General features: G+C 41.6%; 1 protein-coding gene and 1 long non-coding RNA gene across 3 annotated transcripts in view; one reads left to right on the plus strand and one right to left on the minus strand.

Moving 5' to 3' along the window:
• The window catches only part of clmpa (CXADR like membrane protein a), a 190,376-nt gene that overhangs the window by 45,917 nt on the left and 120,422 nt on the right, over nt 1–24,037 (minus strand). The window lies entirely within an intron of this gene.
• LOC115594454 (uncharacterized) overlaps nt 1–24,037 on the plus strand; it is a 38,622-nt gene that overhangs the window by 3,882 nt on the left and 10,703 nt on the right. The window contains exons 2-3 of the long non-coding RNA XR_003986490.1: nt 18,255–18,385; nt 18,921–19,001. This is a non-coding gene — a long non-coding RNA (uncharacterized LOC115594454). The remainder of the gene's footprint in view (nt 1–18,254; nt 18,386–18,920; nt 19,002–24,037) is intronic.

Consider the following 24,037-nt stretch of genomic DNA (forward strand, 5'->3'; position numbering starts at 1 on the left):
CCAAACTTCAGCAACAGTACAAATAGGGTCTCAGCACATAGTCCGGGGCATCTAACCTCCGCTAGCTTAGCTGGATTTCTACTGAAAAGCTGACAAAACTTACAACTCTTCTGCAGCAGCTTCCTGTTGACGACTCGATTACCGAGTGCAGTAGCGTTCCGCGGCTCATGGATGAAAATGTATGATTATGACTCCATGGAAAAGCAATCAAAGTTCATATGTGTCTTACCTGCTAGTTTATAACAGTTATTATCAAGAACGGACAGGGAAAAGAACGGAATTGAGCATTTCTAATCGCACTCGGTAATCATCGCGTTGGGACTTCCCTGACCCGGAAGCTGATGGAGGAGAGTTGAAATCTGTTTTTAGCTACCCAATAGCTTCCCTAGCTAAGCTAGCGGAGGTTAGATGCCCCGGACTATGTGCTGAGACCCTATTTGTACTGTTGCTGAAGTTTGGTGCCGTTCTGAGCATTATTTGTGGCTTTTTGGTGGAAGTTTATATTTGGACCCATTTACTGCAATGTATTGTTGTTGTGCGGTCGTTTCTGAGGTTGATAAAACTCCGTAAATTAGCGGTCTGCTAACTTGATCTCTCGAGAGGGAGTCTAACACAGTTTCACGGTGATTTAGACCATGGATTAAACTTACACCGGAATATCCCTTTAAGGGTCGCCATTCCGTCTCTGCTCTGGCAGGCAGCGCAGGAGGGGAGGGGAGGGGAGGGGAGGGGAAGGGCACAGTGAACCTGAGTGAGCGGAGTGAGAGAAGTGGAGAGGAGCGCTGCACATAAGAGAGACGCTGCGCTCACACAAACTCTGTGAAGAAAAACTAGTGATTTGCTGAACTTATAGAAGAGAAACTACAACAAAAATATCGATCTCATCACGCTAGTATCGATCTGATACCAATACTCACTTTGGTATCGATACTATCGATATTTGGATCGTTCTGCCCACCCCTAATTGCAAGCTCTTTAAGTGTAAGCAGGCTGTCTCCCCTTGAACTGATAACATTCGCTGGTGACCATTTAAAATGTATTGACTGGGAGATTTCCTTTATGGCCCTTATTGATCAGAAGCCCCTCCCAGTTTGTGAAAAGATGCTTTATCTTAAACACTATCTTGCAGGAGAAGCACGCAAGGCTGTGGAGGGATTCTTTTATAGGAATTCTGAAGATGCCTATTACAGCGCTTTGACATTGTTGCAGGAAAGATATGGAAATCCTTTCATTGTGCAAAAGGCCTTTTGTGACAAGCTTATGAAATGGCCCAAAATCATTGGAAGTGACCCTCCAGCCCCCTGCAGACTTCTTAAAAGGCTGTGCTGAGGCTATGCCCCATGTTAAAGGGCTAGCCATCTTAAATGACTGTCAGGAAAACCATAAATTACTGAAGAAATTACCAGACTGGATCATGTGCCGATGGAGTAGGATTGTTGTTGATGAGTTGGACGCATCTGGTGAATACCCAAGCTTTTCAAATTTTACAGATTTCATGCAAAAGGAAGCCCAGATAGCATGCAATCCCATCGCCTCCCCATCTCTGATGAACTCCAAAGCCATGGATGACAGAGTACTTAAAATAGCAAATACTCTGAATACTAGCACCCAGTCTAATAATTCTTCTGCTGGAAAGCATAGAACGGCCTATTTAAAATCAAAACCACCTTGCCCAACTGCGAAGACGAAACGCATGGCGTAGCTATGTGCCCCACCTTTGCAGAAAGACCCATTGAAGACAAAAGGGCATTCATTTGAGAAAACCAACTTTGCTTTGGCTGCCTGTGAAAGGGACATTTCACAAAGGACTGCAAAAGGCGACACACATGTAGTACATGTGGCTCATATCCCAACTGACAAGACAGCGCTGCATTGGCCACACCTGAGACACCTGGCTGACAAACTCTCACCACTGCAAGACTGCGAAGTGGGACTGTTGATCAGATATGATTAGCCATTAGCATTACCACCTCTGGAGGTCATCAGAGGTGATGGAAATGAGCCCTTCACACAGAGAACCGAGCTTGGGTGGAGTATAGAAGCATCCTCTAATCCCCATCTTGACAGAACGGGAAGCCAGAGCTTTGTACACAAAGTTGCAGTTAAGGAAATGCCAATGCCATCAGCCGCTGACATTCTTAAAATTCTTGAGTCAGATTTTAATGAGAGGGGATATGAAGACAAGTATGTGTCACAAGACAATGTTCGCTTCATCCAACACCTTAGCGACAACATAAAGCAGAGAGAAGATGGACATTATGAGCTCCCCCTCCCTTTTAAGAGTGGCACTTTGCCTTTATTACCAAATAACAAAAGGCTTGCCACTGTTCGCCTGCAACATTTTAGGAATTGAAGAACAATAAGCAGTATTATGATCATTATAAGACCTTTATCGAGGAAATTATCAGCAGAGGTGATGCAGAGTCAGCCCCTCCCATTGCTGAGGGAGAGACTGTGTGGTACATACCTCATCACTGTGTATACCACCCGCAAAAAACAGACAAGTTGAGGGTGGTTTTTGACTGTTCAGCAAGGTTCCATGGAGTCTCCCTCAATGACACTCTCCTGACTGGTCTGGACCTCATTAACTCACTGGTGGGAGTCCTTTGTCATTTCCGAAAGGAAGCTGTGGCTGTGGTATGTGATATTGAAAGGATATTTCATCAGTTTTTTGTTCCACCCAGAGTACGGAACTATCTGAGGTTTCTCTGGTGGGAGCATGGAGATTTAGAAACAGAACCCCAGGAATATCAGATGGCAGTTCACCTTTTTGGTGCTGCCTCATCCCCTGGTTGTGGCAACTTCGGCCTTAAGTATTTAGCACAGCAACATAAATCTGCTCATTCTTCAGCCTCAGCTTTTGTTCAAAAGAACTTTTATGTAGATGATGGCCTGACCAGTTTTCCTTCAATCAAAGAAGCCAAGGACTTGATTGTTGAAGCTCAGAGGTTGTGCAAAAAGGGAGGTTTGCGTTTGCATAAGTTCGAGCTTGCAAGAAGTTCTCAGCTGTGTTGATCCCTCAGAAAGGGCGACAACTGCTAAATCCCATGATCTCGGTCTAGATGTGACATCAGTAGGGTGTGCGCTTGGCATTCAGTGGTCAATAGAACATGACACCTTCAGTTTCAATGTCAACTTCAAGGACCAACCCGCTACTTGCCGTGGTATTCTTTCAGTTGTCGCCTCCTTATATGACCCACTGGGCTTTGTCTCCCCTTTCGCCTTACGTGGAAATTGCATTTTACAGGAATTGTGTCGCATGGGTAAGGGATGGGATGAGCCCCTTCCTGAGGATGTATACTCATAGTGGGAGGAGTGGAAGGGTGGTTTCCAGAAACTGAGAGAAGTTACGATACCCAGATGCTATCACCCACACAACTTTGGTGACATCGTGAGGACGGAACTGCACCACTTCTCAGATGCCAGGAATGTTGGTTATGGTGCATGTTCCTATGTAGATAGATAGATAGATAGATAGATAGAATTACTTTAATGATCCCAGACTGGGAAATTATTTTGTTACAGCAGTAGTGGGTCCGCAAATAAAACATTTCATACATAAATAGAATCCAATATATACATAGTGTATATATACAGTGCACAGTGTGTTATAAACAGTAAACAATAATAATATATACAACAAAACAAAATATGCAAAATATACTATAACAATAATAATATATACAACAAAACAGTAGAGAGACCAGAGTTCTCTGTCAGGCAGAGGTGAGAGAGTTGTTGTATAAAGTGATGGATTGTGGCAGGAAAGATTTCTTGTATCTATTGCTACGACAGCGAAGCTGAAGCAGTCTTCCGGAGAAGGTGCTCCGCTGTCTGACCAGTGTGAGTTGGAGAGGGTGGAGAGGATTATCCATGATGGATAACAGTTTTTTCAGTGTCCTCCTCTCCACCACAGCCTCCAGAGTGTCCTGTTTGCAGCCAATCACAGAGCCAGCCTTCCTGATCAGTTTGTTGAGTCTGTTGGTGTCGCTGGCTCCAATGCTGCTTCTCCAACAAACCACAGCAAAGAAAAGTACACTGGCCACCACAGACTGATAAAAGATCTCCAACATCTTGCTGCACACATTGAAGGATCTCAGCTTCCTCAGGAAGTAAAGTCTGCTCATCCCCTTCTTGTAAACAGCTTCAGTGTTAGATCTCCAGTCCAGTCTGTGGTTGATGGTAACACCCAGGTACTTGTAATCCTCGACTACCTCCACATCCTTTCCCAGAATGCACAGAGGTTGGAAAGCCGTCTTCCTCTTCTTCCTGAAATCTATCATGTACAGTACATCAACGACAGAAATGAAATCTACTGTAGCCTTGTGATGGCCAAGGCAAGAGTAGCGCCTACAAAAATCATGAACATTTCAAGACTGGAACTTTCTGTTGCTGTAGTCTCTTCCAGAACAAGTGCCACACTGAAAACTGAACTGGAAATGAAAATCAATGAGGAGTTCTTTTGGACAGACTCTAAAGTTGTGCTGGCATACATCCATAATGACTCAAGAAGGTTTCACCTGTTTGTCGCAAATCGCCTTGAAGTGATGAAGGAAAAAACAGATCCTGGTCAGTGGCATTATGTTGATACATTAGAAAACCCAGCCGACCATGCCTCTAGAGGCCTTCATGTCTCTGGCATCTCCTCAACAAGCTGGATGTCAGGACCCAAATTCCTGTGGGAGCAAGAAGGGAAACCTAGACCTAACTTCTCTACTAAACTGCTGGTGGGTGACCCTGAAGTTAGAGCAGGTCAAGTGAATGTAGCCACTACCACCACCAGTCACTCGAACAACATGCTCAGCAGTTTGAGCCGATTTTCATCTTGGATAAGGCTCCTCAAAGTTGTTGCAAGAATTAAGAGGCTAGCATCCAAGCAAGGACATCAAGGTAATCATGTGACTGTTGAAGAACGAGAGAGAGCAGCTGAGGTGGTCATTAAACTCGCTCAGCAGCAAGCATTTCCCCAAGAGATAAAAACCCTGGAAAGAGGAGGTAGTCTCCCTAGTTCTAGTCCTCTTTTCCGCCTTGATCCTATTGTGGATAAGGGCTTACTTCGATTTGGTGGGAGGCTAAAGCAATCATCTCTCAGTCAAGAACTAAAACACCCAGTCATCCTTCCAAAAAACTCTCACATTACCAAGCTCATTCTGTCCCATTAACATGACAGAATTTGTCATCAAGGTCGAAATCAAATTCAAATGGAGCTCAGAGCCAATGGGTTTTGGCTTATTGGTGGGAGTAAATCTGTCGCCAAGCTGATATACAAATGTGTAAGGGGTGGGAAACTCCGAAGCCCAGTAGAGGAGCAGCGTATGGCTGAGCTTCCAAGGGAACGAGTTGAGGTGTCAGCACCATTCACACACTGTGGTATGGTTGTGTTTGGCCCGTTTATCATCAAGAGAGTATGCAAGGAATATAAGAGGTATGGATTGATCCTAACTTGCCTCTCTTCCTGAGCTGTTCATATTAAAATGTTGGAGGATCTGACAACAGACACATTTATCAATGCTTTAAGGTGTTTCTTTAGCCTCAGAGGAACGGTACGTCAACTCCATTGTGACCATGGAACAAACTTTGTGGGAGCCAGGAATGAGCTCAGAGAGGCACTCAAGCAGTGTGACATCACTCAACTCGAGGTTTCCCTGGCTGACAAACAATGTGAGTTCATCTTCAACGCTCCCACAGCAAGTCATGCCGGTGGTGTTTGGGAACGCCAAATCCGGACTGTGAGAAATGTGTTGAGGGCCACTCTTTCTCTCTGTCTTGGTAGACTAGATGATGCTTCACTTCGAACTTTGTTCTATGAAGCTATGGCCATTGTTAACAGCTGCCCACTGAATACAGATGGAATCAATGATTCCACATCACTAGAGCCCTTGACGCCCAACCATCTTATTCTGATGAAGTCCAAAGTTGCTCTCCCACCTCCTGGGAAATTTGTAAGGGAAGACATGTATGGGACAAAACGGTGGCGACGAGTGCAATATTTGATTGAACAGTTTTGGAGTCGCTGGAAGAAGGAATACCTCTTGAATATTTCTACACGGCAGAAGTGGCATGTGCCTCGGCGCAACCTCAAAGTTAATGATGTTGTCATCATCAAGGATGACTTTCTCCTCAGAAACCAGTGTCAGTTGGGACGGGTGGTTGAACCCATTCAAGGAAATGATGACCTAGTTCGTAAGGTCAAAGTGCAAGTGGTGTAGTGGCAAACTACTTGTCTAAGATGTACAATTATCTGACTTATCAACTATAAAACACTCACAGATGGAGTCCTAAATCAAGGATGAAGCAGCTGGTCTTCAGGTCAAAGATGTTTATTTCACACAGCAGGATACATGCAGTGAGCTCTCCCGGGATGAACTGAACTGTCTGTCTAATGCTCCAACTTATATACTATTCTGATCTGGGGGTTTCCACGCCCCTGGATCCTCCTTCTTTTAGGCCTGATCAATATCCCCATCCTCGATTATCTTCCATTTTTAGATTATACTGGTGTATTTCCCTCCAAATAAGGCCTTAAAAATATAGCCAGACACCCCACCCTCGGCCCCCTCCCTCCTCTAGGCCTTGGGTGTGACGTGGCCGTAGTCATCTTTTGTTTATTTCAAACATAGCACTTATAATTTCCATATACAGCAATTGTGACTCTAGTGGCCTTCTTGGGGATTCCCTCTTCAGAGTTTTGCACAGTGCAGGCCTCCTAGGTACTTTCTGACTCTTACACAACACAACTGAGCACTTCTAAATAGGGTGATGGTATTGCAGCTCAGATTTTATACACTACAGTGGGAGATCGAAAATCATCAGGGAGACTTTCAATTATTGAAAGACCCATTCAGAAGCTGGTGCTCCTATTAGAGAATGAGTGACTTCAAGGGAGGAGACTATGAGTCCTGTAAGCTCACCTGTGCGTCTCCTCACCTGTGCGCAACTCCATCACTGTCTCCTTTGTTTCCGCTGGGTTGGCGCGACGTGTGTGCTGCCGAGTTGTTCCTTTGTTTGGGAAATTTGTGGATCTCTAAGTAAGTTTGCCTTTGAACTATTTAATGTAATCACGTCCCATCTTTATGTTGATTAGGTTGCTGCGATCCGTCCTAAGTTTGTTTTATTGTTATTAGGAGGAATATGGTTATCCAGAAGGCACCTTCAACATAACATACGATTAGCTCCCTTGGTTTAGTGGAACGAGGTATGTGTTCGAATTTGGGCTTTTATTTTATCCTCGAGTTTAATAATGATTGGAAACGTTTTTCAATGTATGTATCTTTTATTTTTCTATTGAAAGTGGGTTTAGAAATTGTGAGTGAAATGTTCATGTATTTTGTCTAATCTCCTTTTTTTTCTGTATTTCTTTTCCGTAGTTTTCACGGTGCTACAGCAACAATACAATTTAAGCACCCGTTATGAATCTCTCCGCCTCATTTGTTGACGCCAAGGGTCCGCTACAAGCAGTGTTTGTAATGTTTGGCAAACTAGTTGGATGGCCCCTTTCCTGTTAACAGTATAAACACAACATGAATTAACAGTCCCAGCATCCACCTAACTTATGTTGCTCTGTTGGCCTAAAATATATTGTCACACAGTTTCTCTTGACTGTACCTCCATATATAGGCATTAGTCCACATAAGTTGAACAAGTGCCACAGACTAGCCTATATATTACACACTAAAACAACATGGCCCAATTTGCAATAATGTAGTCTGTAGTAAAATAAAGCATTTAGCAAATAAAATACACACACACAAACTCCAATAGGTTTGGAGTCGTGGGGACACGTTAGTCAAATATAAAGTTATTTCCCCTGGTCTTGACATCCTCAGATGGTGGAAGTAGATGAATACTTTTGTGTTTTGTGTAGCCAGCAGCAAAACAGTGCTTATGCGTCTCTCTAAGCTTTGTATTGGCCCTCAAAGCATTCTGAAGTAAAATGGGGAGCACAAGAGAGTTGAATGAGCAGTGTTGTGTTGTGAACATTTCATTCAAAGGAACACATTAACTGAAGCACATCCTCGTTAGCCATTTCAGTTTAGCTTTTCAGTCAGTTGTGAGTTAACGTGCAGGGATACACTCCACTAACTCGCTGATTCAAGGAGGATTCCTTCAGAGGAGAAATGTGGTGTGTGTGCTGTTCATGACAGCAAATACACAGCTAACTTGGGTCTGTACCATTCAGCTGCATGATTCAACAACATTGGTCTTGGTCTGCAATTGAGATATATAACTTCAGATCGGTATTATATACAAAGGCTATCATTTAAAGTTGCTTCGCACTATGTGGTGCACACACATGCACATTAATGTTTTGAAAGGACGTAAGTAAGGATGCATGTGTAATGGTAGTTTACAATGTCTGGTGAATCCTGCAATGAAATATGACAAAACAGGAGGGGCTGAGATTCAGATTTCTTCATTTTATTTGTGCATGTTCAGTAATATCACAGAACTTATTATACAATGAACATGAGCCCTCAATGAGACCGAGTTCCTCAAGCCCACCGTTCTCCCTCTCCTCCCCTCTAATTTCTTTAAGTCTACAATTAAAGAGAAGTACCAAACATTGAACCTAACAATTTTTTTTAATGAATATATGTATGTATAATTACAGATGCCATATCTCATTTATTTGACTGTTTCACCATGATCGCTCTCAGGAGTTTCAGGAGTCATTTACTGCAGGTGAAAATCCAACATTTCCTTGTTTTGCTGCTTGGTGATTAAACTTTTAAATATCAAAATAATTAGGAACTTTTATTGCGAAGAATTTATAGAGAATGAATTGTGTCAAATGCTTAGTAGCTGAGCTTTATTTGTGACTTTTCTTCAATAATACTGCAGCAAGAAATAGTAAAGGTGCAGAGGCAGAGGGGTGCAGACAACAGGCTCTTACTGCACCTTTGCAAACAGCTCGCCCCCACAGGTCCACAACTTCTGTTCAGGATTTGAAATGTAATGTTTTTTTGTGTTTGCAATGTTTTCCAATGATTAATTTTAAACCAATAATGCTTTTTTTTTAAAAAGTGCCTTGCATTATTTTGCAGGTTTTAAATGCAAACAATCAATGTTTTCTACCGTTGCATACAATCAGAATTGGATCTAATTAAAATATTTGTGCTGTCGCACCACCAAATACATGAGGTAAAGATGGAAAAGTTAGAAATGCAATGTTTTCTTGTTTTTCTTGAAACAAAGTCTTGATCCAGAAGAGGCCTATATTCAAATCTATCTATCTATCTATCTATCTATCTATCTATCTATCTATCTATCTATCTATCTATCGTTTACACATTCCCATTGCACACAAAAGCCGATTGTTGTTTTAAGTGGGATTTTTGAACAGTGGAAAAGGGGTACAAGACATCATCAGCACAACAACACCATGTTGCACGGTATGCTGCCAGCTACTGTGTCAGAGAGTGTCAGTGGAAGCAATTTGGTTTCAAATTTGGTTTTATCAGACATAATTTCACCAATACCAGTACATAGCTGATAATCTATTTCCCCAATATCTTTATTAAAATGTATTGTAACTAGTATCTACAACAGAAGCAGTTTTGAGTATTTTGCCAGGTGTTTAATTGTATGGCTGTCAGTATGTAAGATGCATTCAGGGAACTTCACAGGTGTGCTCTTACTAATATATTAATGCAGTAATGAGTATTGAGTGGTCATGGGCTGGAACATGAACATTTTGACCATTTCGTGACTTTAATTTGCTCAAAGACTGATGACTCTAAGAAGTTAAATAATAAGTGTTGATGTAATTTTTATAAAAGCTCACAGAAAGTGAGTCTGACACCCTGTAAATAATGTATGTATATGTCTCTCTGTCACTGCTGCTGTACCTATTTTTCTGCACATTAGCTGCTCACTGAAGCAAGCAGCTATTTTACTGCAGTCCTGAACAGTTGAGGAGGAGCGAGTAAACTGGCATTCAGAGTGAATCATCTTTTGTGTCTTTTACTATGATTGCTATTGCTTTGACCGCTGAGAATGTAACTCGTCCTAGCCTAATGCATTATCTGTGCAAAAGTAAACTTCCCACTGATTATTACTTGTAATTTAGGGATTATAATGGCATACAGGAAAACAAAACCTAAAAATGTTCTGTCAGGTGTTATATAGGTGTCCTATAGGTGTTTAAGACATTCATAAACAAATCAGCATTGTGTCTGGATACATGTTTATGATCAAACCTCACCCCCATCAGAAATCATTAATGAATTATGGTAACTAACATTACAAAATGTAAGAGGCTCTCAACCTCAACACATTACACACACACACACACACACACACACACACACACACACAAACACACACTCACACTGGCACACATACAGTAAACTGTATGGAGTAGTTTAGTCTTTGGTCCAAAAACTCAGAAATCAGTTTGCATTTTTGCACATCTGATTCCCTCGTCTCAAAGTCTGTGAGTTTGTTGAATGTGTTTTCCATTAAAGGAGAACTTCGGTCGATTTCAACATGCAGCTTTATCGCTCAAGCTACCCTTGACTAGCCAGTACCGAAAACGCGAACACTTTTGGTCCACCTCTTACAGAGCTCCTTGAACGGAGAGTTAGCAGTGACAGCTAACAGCATGGGGTCAGAACTTTACACTGTGTTTTGAGCATCTTAACATGATCCAAATCTCACCCCAAAAGGTATGCAACATCAGCAGACACCTAAGAACACAGCACTGTATGACTCACAATGAATAAAAAAGTGGTTAAAACAGTGTGTTTGTGCAAGCAGCTACATACCGTTTGTTGACATCCATGTCGTAGACCAAAATAGTCGATCCGTCGAGCGTGCGCTTACTCCCTCACTGACAGCGACGGAAACTTGAATTTTGCAGACAGAAACGTATTCCAGCATTTTCGTTTTTCTGTTCATAATGTACATGTTCATGTTACAGCCTGCCATGAGCCATTAGCCTTACAATAGCCTGTTATGAGTCTATTCGCTCTGCACCGAGAGCTAGCTTGTTTGCTCATGCTAATGGTTCTTGCAGAGAGCAGAGCAGAGAGTCCATGATGATCGTAGCTGTTTCCAAAAATAGTCACGGTGAGAGCTTGTCTGATGTCGAAGTGGAAGACATCGACGACGAACCTTTTGAATTCGACGGTAGTCCATATTTGCTCGTACTGGAGTATACAGATGAGGAGTTACTAGCACTAGAGAACGAGAGAGCGGAAAGAGAGGCGCAGAGAGCAGAACAGGCAGAGGCGGCTTCACGGCCAAGGACATCGGCGACCTGGTGGTGCTCTTGTGGATGTTGTGTCCAAATGGATACAGAAGAGGAAAGCCTATGCTGTAAGGAGTGAGACATCATACAGCCTACTGTGTCCCAGGGTAGCGCACAGTGTGTCACCCCACTGCACAGAGTTCAAACGGAGTTTGCACGTCTATTTGAAGGACGACCAGCCACAACGGTGATGTTTCGGGGTCGTAGAGAGGCAAACGGTGGAAGCTTATATTCTTATATTTCTTCATTCTATTGCCACAATTGGGCATTGCACAAACTCGTACCATTTTCAGTAACTAGCGCTGCTTCGATCATCACAGACTCTCTGCTCTGCTCTCTGTAAGAACCATTAGCATGAGCAGACAAGCTAGCTCTCGGTGCAGAGCGAATAGACTCATAACAGGCTATTGTAAGGCTAATGGCTCATGACAGGCTGTAACATGAACATGTACGTTATGAACAGAAAAACGAAAATGCTGGAATACGTTTCTGTCTGCAAAATTCAAGTTTCCGTCGCTGCCAGTGAGGGAGTAAGCGCACGCTCGACGGATCGACAATTTTGGTCTACGACATGGATGTCAACAAACGGTATGTAGCTGCTTGCACAAACACACTGTTTTAACCACTTTTTTATTCATTGTGAGTCATAAACGCTACAGTGCTGTGTTCTTAGGTGTCTGCTGATGTTGCATACCTTTTGGGGTGAGATTTGGAGCATGTTAAGACGCTTAAAACACAGTGTAAAGTTCTGACCCCATGCTGTTAGCTGTCACTGCTAACTCTCCGTTCAAGGAGCACTGTAAGAGGTGGACCAAAAGTGTTCGCGTTTTCGGTACTCGCTAGTCAAGGGTAGCTTGAGCGATAAAGCTGCATGTTGAAATCGACCGAAGTTCTCCTTTAAATGTGTGAAATAAGGTGTGTGGCTACCACAGGCTGAAGTTATTTACAACTTTTGTAATACTACATAAAATACATAATTAAATGTCCCACAGTTTATTTATAAGGCTCTTCCTTGGTTTTAGAAAAGGTGGTTGCTAACAAGCGTCTAAATGAGACTACAGAGGTTGCCGGGGACATTGAATGTCATCATAGCAAACACTAAGACTCACCTACTCACTAGTCCGTCTACAGGCCCACTTTAATTACAAACTATTCTAACTTTACAACTTGTACATTTATCAGTTTATAGAAAACCTGTATAGTAATTGTGTAGTAAGATGTTTAGTGGTGGTGACATTTAAGTCATGTGAGTCTGTGATGTAGTCTGTTTATAGCCTGACATTAGCTTTTTACTGCTAAAAAGTAATAACTAATGTTTAAACATAGCCGCAAGCGGCAATCTAATCTCTTTCACCCCAAACCAGCCACCCTGACCCTCATCCCCTGCAGTTAATAACATCAGCCGCCGTGTTCCTCAAAGATCTGTGCAACACATACCCACGATAAGCCCCAGATTTCTCAAAATTGGGTTTTCAGCTACATGCTGATGGCATTTGTGTTATACTTTCACATAGAGACTGTATTTGAACATTGAAATACACATCAATAGGTAAAATTAGAATAAATATTTTAAAGTTTCAATAGATATTATAATGTTTAAGAATGTACTTTTGAGAGACAGCCTATTTTCAAATTCAGTTTATTCTGAATATCCCAACAAGTAACTCAGGATATAAAGCTATTTAACTACATTTTTTCACAACCGTTGAGAAGTTGGGATTGACATATATTGTGTGAAGTATTTCTCTAGATTTTTTTTTTCTCTTATATCTTGCAAGTCATTGAGGGTGAACCCTCATTTCAAATGATGCTGAGAGCACAATCCAAATAAAAAAGAACACAACACAGAAAAGCTGATTCTGCCCAATATGGAAGCATCTATGAAAAAGCCAGTGCTGTTCCAGGATAACTTTATGGCATCACTTATTTTTAAATAACTCCACTACCACGTTCATTTTCAATAATTACAAAAACAAGATATTAAAACTTCTTCTTCAACATAAGAAATTAAAGTAACTGAAACGTATTAAAATTCAGGTATACGCCTGATGCTCTGGGTGCGAGGGGGGTGTAAGGTTTTTCACATTCACTCATGCACACAGCACGACTGTAATCTGCCCCTAAGGGATGAGCTCAAAATGTTTTGATGGGTGTATGCCTAGTCCCCTTATGAAGATATCAACCGAGTTTCGTGACAATCGGAAAAATGGTTAATGATTTGGGGCCAGTATTCGCTTAGCCCTGCCCTTTGAGAGGATATTTTGCTTGACGGCGGCCATGTTTTTTGACTAATCGTGCTGATTAACAGGAGAATTTACTTGCTCGGTCCCCCAATGCCATGTACCAAATTTGGTGTTGATAGCATAAATATTTCAAAAGTTCTCTTCATTTTACTGTTTTTAAAGTTATGCAAATTAGCAAAAAATATGTAATAGGGGCTGTCATGGTGCAGGAGACCATCAGGAGGACTTGTATGAAAAATTTCAAGTCAATAGCACTTAAGGCTTGGCGGAGAGAGCCTTTCGAAGTTTACACCCTATGTTATAGTGCCCCCATCTGACGGACTGGGATCAAATTCTTGGAGCAGCATTCGGATGTCATTTTTACTCAGCGTACCAAGTTTCGTGTCTCTGGGTCCTTCCAGCTTGCCATGAATTAAAGGTCCCATATTATGGTAATTTCTGCCTCTTAACATGGTTCCTTGAAGTCTAAATGGAATGTTAGTAACATGCTTTGGTCGAAATAAGCTAAAGGATTGAGCACAGCAGGGTTCTTGAAACACCAGTTTCACAGCCCTGCTCCAGGTGGCCTGTTTCAGTGCCTTTCCCTTTAAATGCTAATGAGCTACTGCGCGCCGCCCACGGTGCCGCCCACCTCTTCCTGCCTGCGGAAGACGTGAGAACGGCATCATGTGACCATGGCAACGGCGGAGTTTCAGGAAGTAATGGCCGCTGGACAACAGACTGCGGTCGGACCCAGAACAAAAGGCTCCAGAAGAAAGTAAGCAGCCAAGAATGAACATTGATGTTTCTCAGTGGTAAGTAGTTAAGTTTTTTTTACCTCGACATTACTTTTATGTAACTGCAGACTAACGAAAGTCTTACGAGCTTACTGGCCGTCTGCCCCGCATAGTTACAGATAACAGCCCCCTTCTCCTGCCTCCAGTGTTTACATCATAAAGCTAGCCAAACCTCGGCTGGTGTTTACTGCTGTCCAGTTGTTGTAACGCGGATGCAATTTAGCAATAGCCGTTACAAGACAAAGCGTAACCCCATATTATTATTTACCTTTATGTAGCCAGGTAAGTTGATTGAGAACCTGTTCTTATTTGCAGTGACGACCTGTAACTAGCTACTGCCAGCAATTTTCAACAACTGTAGTTTTCAGTAAGCCAGTTGCCTCCCATCACCTCTCTAACAGTAGAATTGTTTTTTAACCAGTTACAACGGTTTATAAACTTTAGTTATGTTACCAAAGAAACAATGCGACGTGATTAGCGATTATAGTTTACAATGAATAATAAAAATTCTGCATAAAAGCAGGTGTTCCTGTGGCAACTGTGTACAAATGTCTACAGAACCTGAGAATATCTGCTGCATGGAAATACCACAATTAAGTGTGAACACTGGGCAAACATGGTTGTCATTTTGCAGTCTATCTTTTCTCTAATCTATTGTCACTCACTTACCTTTCATAATTTCTAGGTTACACGAAGACTACAGCAGCATCCTGAGCCACCATCATGCATGGTGGACCCTCCTGGCCTGTAACCTGTCTGCCTGAATGTATCTGTACTGCAGAATGCACTTTACATTTATCGGACAGACTATGGACCTTTACGTTTGAGGGGAATAGTGCAGTAAGCTTTTGGTCCCATAAATACTATTCATTTATCGCAAAAGTGTTATGATGAAAAGTACATAACTGATTCCTCTATCTTACATTGCTTATAGTTTATCTTTTACTTATTACCATGAAAATTACTTATCAAACAATGAAAACACGGAACAGTTAGGAAAGATGTTTTATTGTAAGAAACATCTGTAAACATGTGTTGACATGAATGAAATAATAACAAGAAGAAAATAAATATCTGAAGTGAAACAGTTTGACTTTATATATTAACTTAAATATCAATATGAAAATAATAACAAAGAAAGTATCTAGTTGCCATGGGTGTAAACATTCATTGCTGACTTTATATTGAATTGTGTTCAGCCAATATAGCCTACAGAAGCTTTGTAAGCTGGTGCTGGGGCTCTCTGGCGTGGAGAGTGAGAGTTGTGCTGCCTGTCTGCGTGGTCTGAGAGATCTTCAGGGATTATAAGTTTCAGCAACTCGTTTACATGGGGCAGGGTCCTGGAAAACCTTCTTGAAGATCAGGTCCAACAGTGCATCACCGCAGTCTGCAGTGCAATAAACAAAAATGTATGTTTACAGGAAAATTGCAGTAGAACCAAAAAGCCTTGTGCTGCAGTGTTGTAAAGTGTATCTTATTACTTAATTACTTCTTATTTATACATTCTTATTATTATTTATTTTGAAAACATCTTAAAAGAATTCAGATTTTAAGTGCTTGTGTTTGTTTTCAACCTTTTGTGTGATGCCTGTGTGTCCATGTTTATTTTAATTTGAGAAGTTCAAATAAAAGATTGTAAAACTTACAGAATGTCATGCATGTCTTCACGGGTTTGGCTCTGCACTCTCCCTTCCTGGACTTTGGAAAGCTCAGTTTGAAAAGAGGATCTCCTGATGATGTGGTGGCTTGTCCTCTATCAGCATTCTCATTGTAATGCAGTGCAGCCAGGTAGTGTCTTGAACAGTAAAAAGACAATAAAACATAAAACAATTGCAAGAAATGGGCAAATGTTCTCAACAAGTAATCACAGGAGTAACACATGACAGCACTGTTACAGTATAATTCAAACACTAAAGGCTGCATCGCGTTACGTTACTCTAACCTGACCTCTTTATTTCTGTAACGAGTGATCTAACATTTCCAAACCAGTGATCAGATTAAAGTTATTTATTCAAGTCACTGTGCATTACAATTATTTTTATCATTTTCCTTAGTAAAAATATATATTCTTGCTTTCTTCTTGCGTCTCGGGGAGTGATGTCACGTACGTCTCAAGTCACGTTTTTACCATGAGGATAACTCATGTGTAACACCACGCAGCAACACAAAAATGGAGGGAGGAGAGAGATGCGCGTTTTCTAGCTGGAAATATGGTCATTATTTTGAGTTATTAAAATAAAAAAAATCAGGATTACTTGGTCAAGGGCCCAGCCTGTCCCGGCCGGGGATAGCGGCGGGGTCGGGCTGGGGCAGATAATCTAACGTTAAACTCTGTGTAGCATTCAGCAGTACACTCGTTTTGCCCCGGCCTATGCCAACATATTCCAACTTAGAAAACGTTTTCAAATGCATTATTTCACAAAATCCTGAAAACTTAGACCCGGTGGAGGGTGTGTGTATACCGCTTTACCGACCGGGTCTCTGGGTTTGCATGTGGAGACTGTTGATCGAGAACTAGAAGCTCGCGGTTAGCATTAGCTGGTACTATGTGACGCTGCTTGGTTAGTTCGTGTAAAATTGCTAAATAACACAGCTAAATACTTGCACATGCAGACATTTACCTAGGACGCGCATTACATAATGTGCAAGATCAGAAATGTAATACACAGAATGATTCTGCTGTAGCACTAACTTGTGTGGTCAGAGAAGCTAACGTTAGCGGTTAGCCGCTAACCATACCTTGTTCTCAATGGTAAAACACACAGTACATCACACACGAGTTCAGCCTTATCTACAGGAACACACAGCACATTATTTGTATACTTACATGTCCTTGGTCTGCAAGTATTCCTTTGAGTACAAGTCTGCCGACTACTCCTGCCTTGTACTGGCTCAAGTTGGTGAAACAGTCAGCGTCAAAGTGGTTCGCACACACGAACAGTTTTTTGCCAACTTCAGCTGGGACATTGTCCTCAAAAATAAATTCAATCCATGCTGCTCTTTTGTCCTCTGTAGCTGGGAGACGATGGAGTGTTTTGTGCTGGTCCTTGCAAACAACAACAGCGCACTTCTCCTTGAGCTTGGACATGGTGATTTCAATAGCGTAATGGCGGATCTCCCAGACGGTAGCTGTACCTGGTGGGTGGAGACACCGTGCGGTGAAGGGAGGGGCAGTGGGGTAGCCATATGCAAATGAGCTGCCGTCGACGTCGACAGCAGCAGGAAATTTGACTGGTGTATCTGGAAACTGCAGGCAGGACCCCTTTAGATATCTGTATCTCACTCAAAAAAGCAAGGATTGTCTTTTTTCAAAGTTTCTAGGTGTGTGGCAGCACCATAGACCCACAATAACAACCCAAATCCCAGAAAAAGTCAGTTTTTCATAATATGGGACCTTTAATAAAACGCAAACAATTATGGTTAATGACGAACAGGCCACGCCCACTTTCACCTATCAACATGGCACTCAAGATATTAGTTATTACTCGCCCCTAGAGCATGCATACCAAATTTGGTGAAATTCCGTCCAATGGTCTTTGAGATACGCATGTGTAGTTTTTATAGCACCCCCTATAGGTTGAGCTCAACATGCTTTGGTAGGCTAATTCCGAGTCCTGTTGTGAACCTACCCACCAGGTTTTGTGATGATAGGGCCATTAACAGGGCCGGCCTGTAATTTTTAATAATAAATCTTGGAAAATAAATAACTGTTTGTTATGTTTTATTTTTTGTAATAAATATACATTTGTAAATGTTTTTCATGATCTGAGATCAGCTGGCATAGAAACACTTTGTGCAGTCAGTCAATTCAGGGAACATGAAAAACAAGTATCAATTTCCATGCAATAATACAATAAAGCAGGTGTTTGTTTTTGGCCCACAGCCCACGGTTAAGTTTCAGTTATAGGCTTCCAAGGGAAAAAGTATGGGAAATCCTGATTTAAAAGTTTCAAATTCCACAAAGTATGTCTTTTTTCTTCCAAGGCTGGTGCAGCAGCCCATTCGAAGCCTGACATTCTTCAACCCAGGGCCAACTCTTGGCGTAGGCAGTTGCCTAGAGTGCAACATGCACAAAACAGAGAAAGAGGAGAAGGAAAAATTATCTCAGTATAGAGGTATGTCTCTTTTATATCATTGAAAACAATACCGTGTTGTATGAAAGATGTTCCATTTGTACTCGCGAGCTTAAACTAAAATAAAACAAAACTAGCTAATAATACTAAATAACAAAGCTATATTAGCTGCTAAGGATGTGAGTATGTGAATCATCTGAATATCAAGCCTTTTAAGTTATTTGGCTGACCGTTGCTGTGTTAGACATTGTTCTGAAATTCGCTGACCAATATGGACAAATAGTTACACATGTTGTTGGTCCTGTGTAACAATTTAATTGTAGTGCAACCTCTATTATTTTACAAATGCATAATCACAAGTAGGTAATACTTTATGTTGAACCACTGGCACCAGTAATAGTGTGCAGGCTGCAGCAGTTGTTTGTCCTTCTCTGTCTGTCGCTATTAATTAAATGCAGGTCTTAGTCAAATTAAATAAAGCGTATTCGTACAGTGCGTACTTTACATGAAGAAGAATGACACAACAGACTTAATGCAGTGGTGTAACAGTATGGATGTACTGTATGTCTGAATACAGCTGCAGGTCAGGCAACAAGCAGCAGTAGCACCAACACATCCAGAATGCCACCTACCTCCAGTGAACTGCAGCCTGAAGCAGGTGAGTGCTGTTAAATGTATGTTACTGTGGACATTGTGTATTGTGCTGTTTTATTCAGTGTTTTTGCTTGTGAAGTAATTAAACTGTTGACAATGTTTCAGATGGCTGTTGTCCATATATTGTGCTGAGGGGCTTAAGGGCTCGCCTAGGGCACCAAAATAGCTAAAGCCAGCCCTGCTTTTACCACTTGCATATAGACTGTAAAAACAGACCAAAACAGTACTCACAGCGAGATGTATGAATATGACTAATTAGGAGGAGAACTTGGCTGAATGGCTCACCAAACAACCATGAACTAGACCACACTTGACTATAAAACAGACTGAGGTCTATGGAACTTAAAGCCATGTGGGAAAGAACTGGAGAAACTCACTGATAATTAAAAAAGGAAGACCAATTAAAACATATTCAGTTGTTCAGTGAGTTCAAGAATTTAGTCCATCAACACACACACACACACACACACACACACACGCACGCACACACACGCACACACACTCACACACACATGTTCCTTCTGGCCGCCTCATCTTAGCAGATGGATTAAAGCCCCAGTAATCTGGACCTTTCCTCCCCACACACAGAGAGACATCAGGACAGGAACCAGACTCAGCAGGGTTCTTAGAGGTCTTCCCCAGGACCCAACACACACAGGAATATACCAGCCGTGTGTCAGTGTTTTTGTAAGAAACATAACAATCACACACACTAAAACTGTAACTTAAAAGAAAAATGAGATTCATGCAGAAGAATGATCAGACTAAAACCTTGTCACCAAATAGGTCTCGAGTGTTAGATACAGAAAGATGGCAGATGGGCTTACAGGTTGTATGTATGTTCATGAGCACCAGTGTGTTAAATGCAAAAAACAACACAAAGAAAAACCCTCTTTTACTCAGCACAGATACCTATCATTTCCCTAATGAGCCATATCGATCAACAAAAACAACTAGAAAAACATACACTCAAGAAGATGTAATTAAAGTGGAACCATGGCACATTTGTCAAAAATGAGAGTGGAAAGTAATGTTGACAAAATATTGAAGGGTTGTAGAAAAAGAATGCCTGACTTATTTGTTAAAAAGTCCATCTTTATGGTAAAATGGATAATATCCAAATAATATTCTAATGAATCTCTCCTTCTCTTTCTCCCCCATACTATCCCCGTGCTATCGAAGCACCTAGTGCATTATAGCACTTGGAATGTGATTAATGCATCAGCCCTTTTCACCAGAAACAACACTTTGGAGTAAATGGATTTTGCTTCAGCACCAGGAAACAAAATGTCATCACTTAGCTTTATGGCAACTATCTTTCTGTAGCACTTAAGAGGAGAGAAACTAGCACAGTGCCAAAAAGACGGAAAATGTTAGTGTGAAGATTACAGCCAATATTATCATTTCTTCTATCCTCCTTCCCTCTCTATCTGTGCGTAACATTTGAAACATTTCCATCTGTCTGCCAGCAACTTCTAATGACCTCCCAGCTTCCCTCTGCAGGATGTCAGCAAATGTGCAGTGATGAGCAGCAGACATTGGTCTGTTACCAACATGCTCTCAGGGTCAGGCCAAGGGCCAAATAGCCTGAAAGCCTCGAAAATCCACCAGAGACACTTAATGAGCTATGCCCATTCTGTGTTTCTCTGACAGCTGAAACTCACTTTGAGCTACTTTCAATCATAGAGTTAAGTAACCTAGTTTACTCCAGCTTATTGATAGTGGCAGTAGTATGCAAAGGAGTAAGTTTGACCGGAAATTAGTATAAATAACCACACTTGTGTGTTATTTATACGGAAACAGAACTACTTTTCCAATGTTCTAAAGGAAAAGGATCATTAAGGCTGTCTTCTTGACGGTCCTGGGTTATGGTGTAGTTATCTATAGACATGCCTCCGTCTCCACTTTTACTCCACCAGACTGGGTTCATCACTCTGCCCTCAGATTCATTACTAGTGACTGTTATTCCACTCATCCACTCGGATTTGAATGTAACTGTTGTCTGCCATTTATCTTTTGTGCACCTCTGTTTTATTTGTGTTTTGTCATGTTTGTTTGCTTGCAGTTACTCATCATTTTCAAGCACTTTTTTCCATTTTATTGGTATTCTGTCATATTGCTTTTGCTCTGTGATTATGTTCATTGTTTCTGTTTGTTATTCAATTTTTGTACCTATTCTGTTTTTTATTTGCTCTCTCAACATCATTGAAAACGAGGGCTTGCCCTCAATGATTTTTTCGAGATTTAGAAAAAGGTTGAATTAATAAATTAAAGTCAGGTGATGAGGTTTAAAGAGTTACAGAGTCTGCATGAGGAAGAAGTTGGCCTGTCATCCTCGAGACTGCTGTTTGTGTCTCATGTTGAACTGACAGTCAGTGGTGGTCTACTTACTGCTCAAAGTAGAGATGCACCGATCGATCGGCAACCGATCGCAATCGGCCGATAATGCCCCTATCGGTTTTGATCGGAGTTCTCAAAATAGATCACATCAGGCCGATCACGTGACGTTTAAGTATAAAGACAGTGCATTAACTGCATGCAGGGAGGGAATTTCATGGCCGCCGTTGCCCCACACTTTGGCCTTGATGCCCCGTGAAAAAAAAACTCATCATACGGCCACAGTGGCCTCTGTGCCCCTGGCCCGGTCAGCGTAGCGAGCTTGCCTTTAATTACAGCCACCCGAGTGCACAGTAGTCACTCACAGTAACTTCAGTGAGTCCGCGGTTCGTGCAGGTGGAGTCTCATCATCACGATGATCTCACATGAAAGCCTCTCAAACAGCAGCAGCGTCTCAAAACAGAAGTACGAAACTTACAGCACAGGTGCGAAAGCGAGCGCAGCCGGTTTTGACATGATACGTAACTGACTTATGTGGTAGGATTTAGTCCGGTAAAGTTGGAAATATATTCACAGATTCGAACTTCCCGGATCAATAACTCATAAGTGAAACCTTGTTAAAACACAAACGACGGCTCTTTTCTACCGTAGTAAGGTAGACAACGAGCTACAACCATATGTTAATCAAAACGAGCGTCTGGACATTAACTCTGGTCTGTATGGTCAGCCAGCTGTGAGACGAGGGCGCAGGGACCGTCTACAAAGTGCAACACCGAAAAGAGAAACTACAAATATTCAATAACTTCACTATTATTCAGAGTGTAATGTCACCAAAATCACTCCACACATCAGTGGTCTCCTGCTGGTTATTCTACAATTTTTTGTTTGAAAAAATTTGCTTTGCCATAATTTTGGGGAATTTCTATTGGGAGAAATATTCAATAACACTAATATTCAGTGAGGTGTCACAAAACCCACCTAACGCTAACCCTACTTAACAAAAACTACTTTCTAATGTAACTTTAACTTGATTTTGGTAAAAAAAAAAAATGTTTTAATACACAATCCATGTCTTATTATAAATTATGATGTCATGGTGTCAGTCTGAAAGGTAAATCAACACATTTTACTCAGTGGCCTTTGTGCCCTGTCATGTGGCCTTGGTGCCCCTGAAAAAAAAACTGAAGGCCAAATGGACTTGCCCCTAAAATGACAAAATTCCCACCCTGACTGCATGCATTCCCACTAGTAAGCTACAGTTACTCTATGTAAGCTGAGTCCAAGTTGTCTCTATGAGAGTCTCTAGAGTGTGAAATATTGCACATTGCCTCAGCCTGCAATAAAACGGTGGTCAATTCATGATACTTTCTCATCTCCTAATTTTTATACTTAATAATACAATGTCAATGTTGTGTAAGAAGAATCATTAATTAAAACTGCAAGCAGTGATGAATGGGCCCTCGCAGTCCGCGCGCACGTCGGGGCGTGCTGCTGTCGACCCACGCCGCCGTGGGGCTACCCCCACAACACCTTCCATTTCAGTTTTTCCTACGATTTGGTGGGCTGTTCCTCCTGTCGGTAATAAAGAATGTCTGAAAAGGCTAGAAAGCTGAATGCAGTATTTTATTATCGTTGGAATAAGCAGAATAATGTCCAACATAACATTAGCAGAGGCAAAGTATGCGAAACAGCACGATAGCTTGACATACTGACTGTTAACTACAGATGTGTTCTGTGTTATTTGACCAAAGAAATCACTCAGTCGTTTCAAATCTCAGGGGAAGCCACTGCGTTCATCGTGGAAAAGTTGGGCAGAATCACAACTACAGACATCTTGTTGTGTGCCACATTGACAGGGCAGACCCAACACACAAATGGCATTCTTATCAAACTGGCTTATTTAAAAATTGTGTGCTGTGGCTTACTACCGCTGACTTATCTATTATGTGGCTCTAAACATTACCCTTCTATTATGCCATATTGTTATGTGCAATTTAGACAAAACTACCTGAAAATGCCATGTACATCTGACTATGTTTGTCATCACTGAATGGAATCATTCAGAGGTTATCTAGATAGGATACATGTGCCTTGAAAGACAACAGTGCCATCTAGTGGCGACTTGTATCACGTACACCATAAATTCATGTGCTTCTAAGCAAAATAGACCACTTCCTGTTGGACTGAGAGTGTGGGTGTAAATGAGTCATTTGTGCGTCTTGTCATAACACACATGCGTGCCAAATTTCATTCATGTACATGCATGTAGGGCGCCAAAATTGACCGCGATAAAACTTACTTCATGTTTCCAGTGGGTTTCCAGTGGGTGGCGCTATGGATATGACACAGTATTGATGCAAAGATCTATTCAGGGCGACTCCCTCTAGATTCCCTCTAGATTTGGCCGAGCTAGGAAATAGTATGAAGGAGTTATCAGGACTTGATGCTTCATGGCGAAGGATTGTTATGGCGGGCTCCGCAACTGCCAGCAGGTATGACGTAGGATAAAGATTTCCATATCTTTTCATCTTCAAGGTCAGAGGATGCTACTGAGTGACTTTGAAGTCTGTGGTGTTACATCTGTAGGAGTAGATAATTTAAGTACGAAGATTGGCATAATTCAACATGGCGGCCAAAAGCAAAATGGCAGACTAATTATTGACGCTGAGATTTGTTCGGGGAGACAGCCTCTACAGTTACGAG

Source organism: Sparus aurata, chromosome 13 (genome assembly GCF_900880675.1).
Source record: "Sparus aurata chromosome 13, fSpaAur1.1, whole genome shotgun sequence".
In the NCBI taxonomy this organism is placed as follows: domain Eukaryota; kingdom Metazoa; phylum Chordata; class Actinopteri; order Spariformes; family Sparidae; genus Sparus; species Sparus aurata.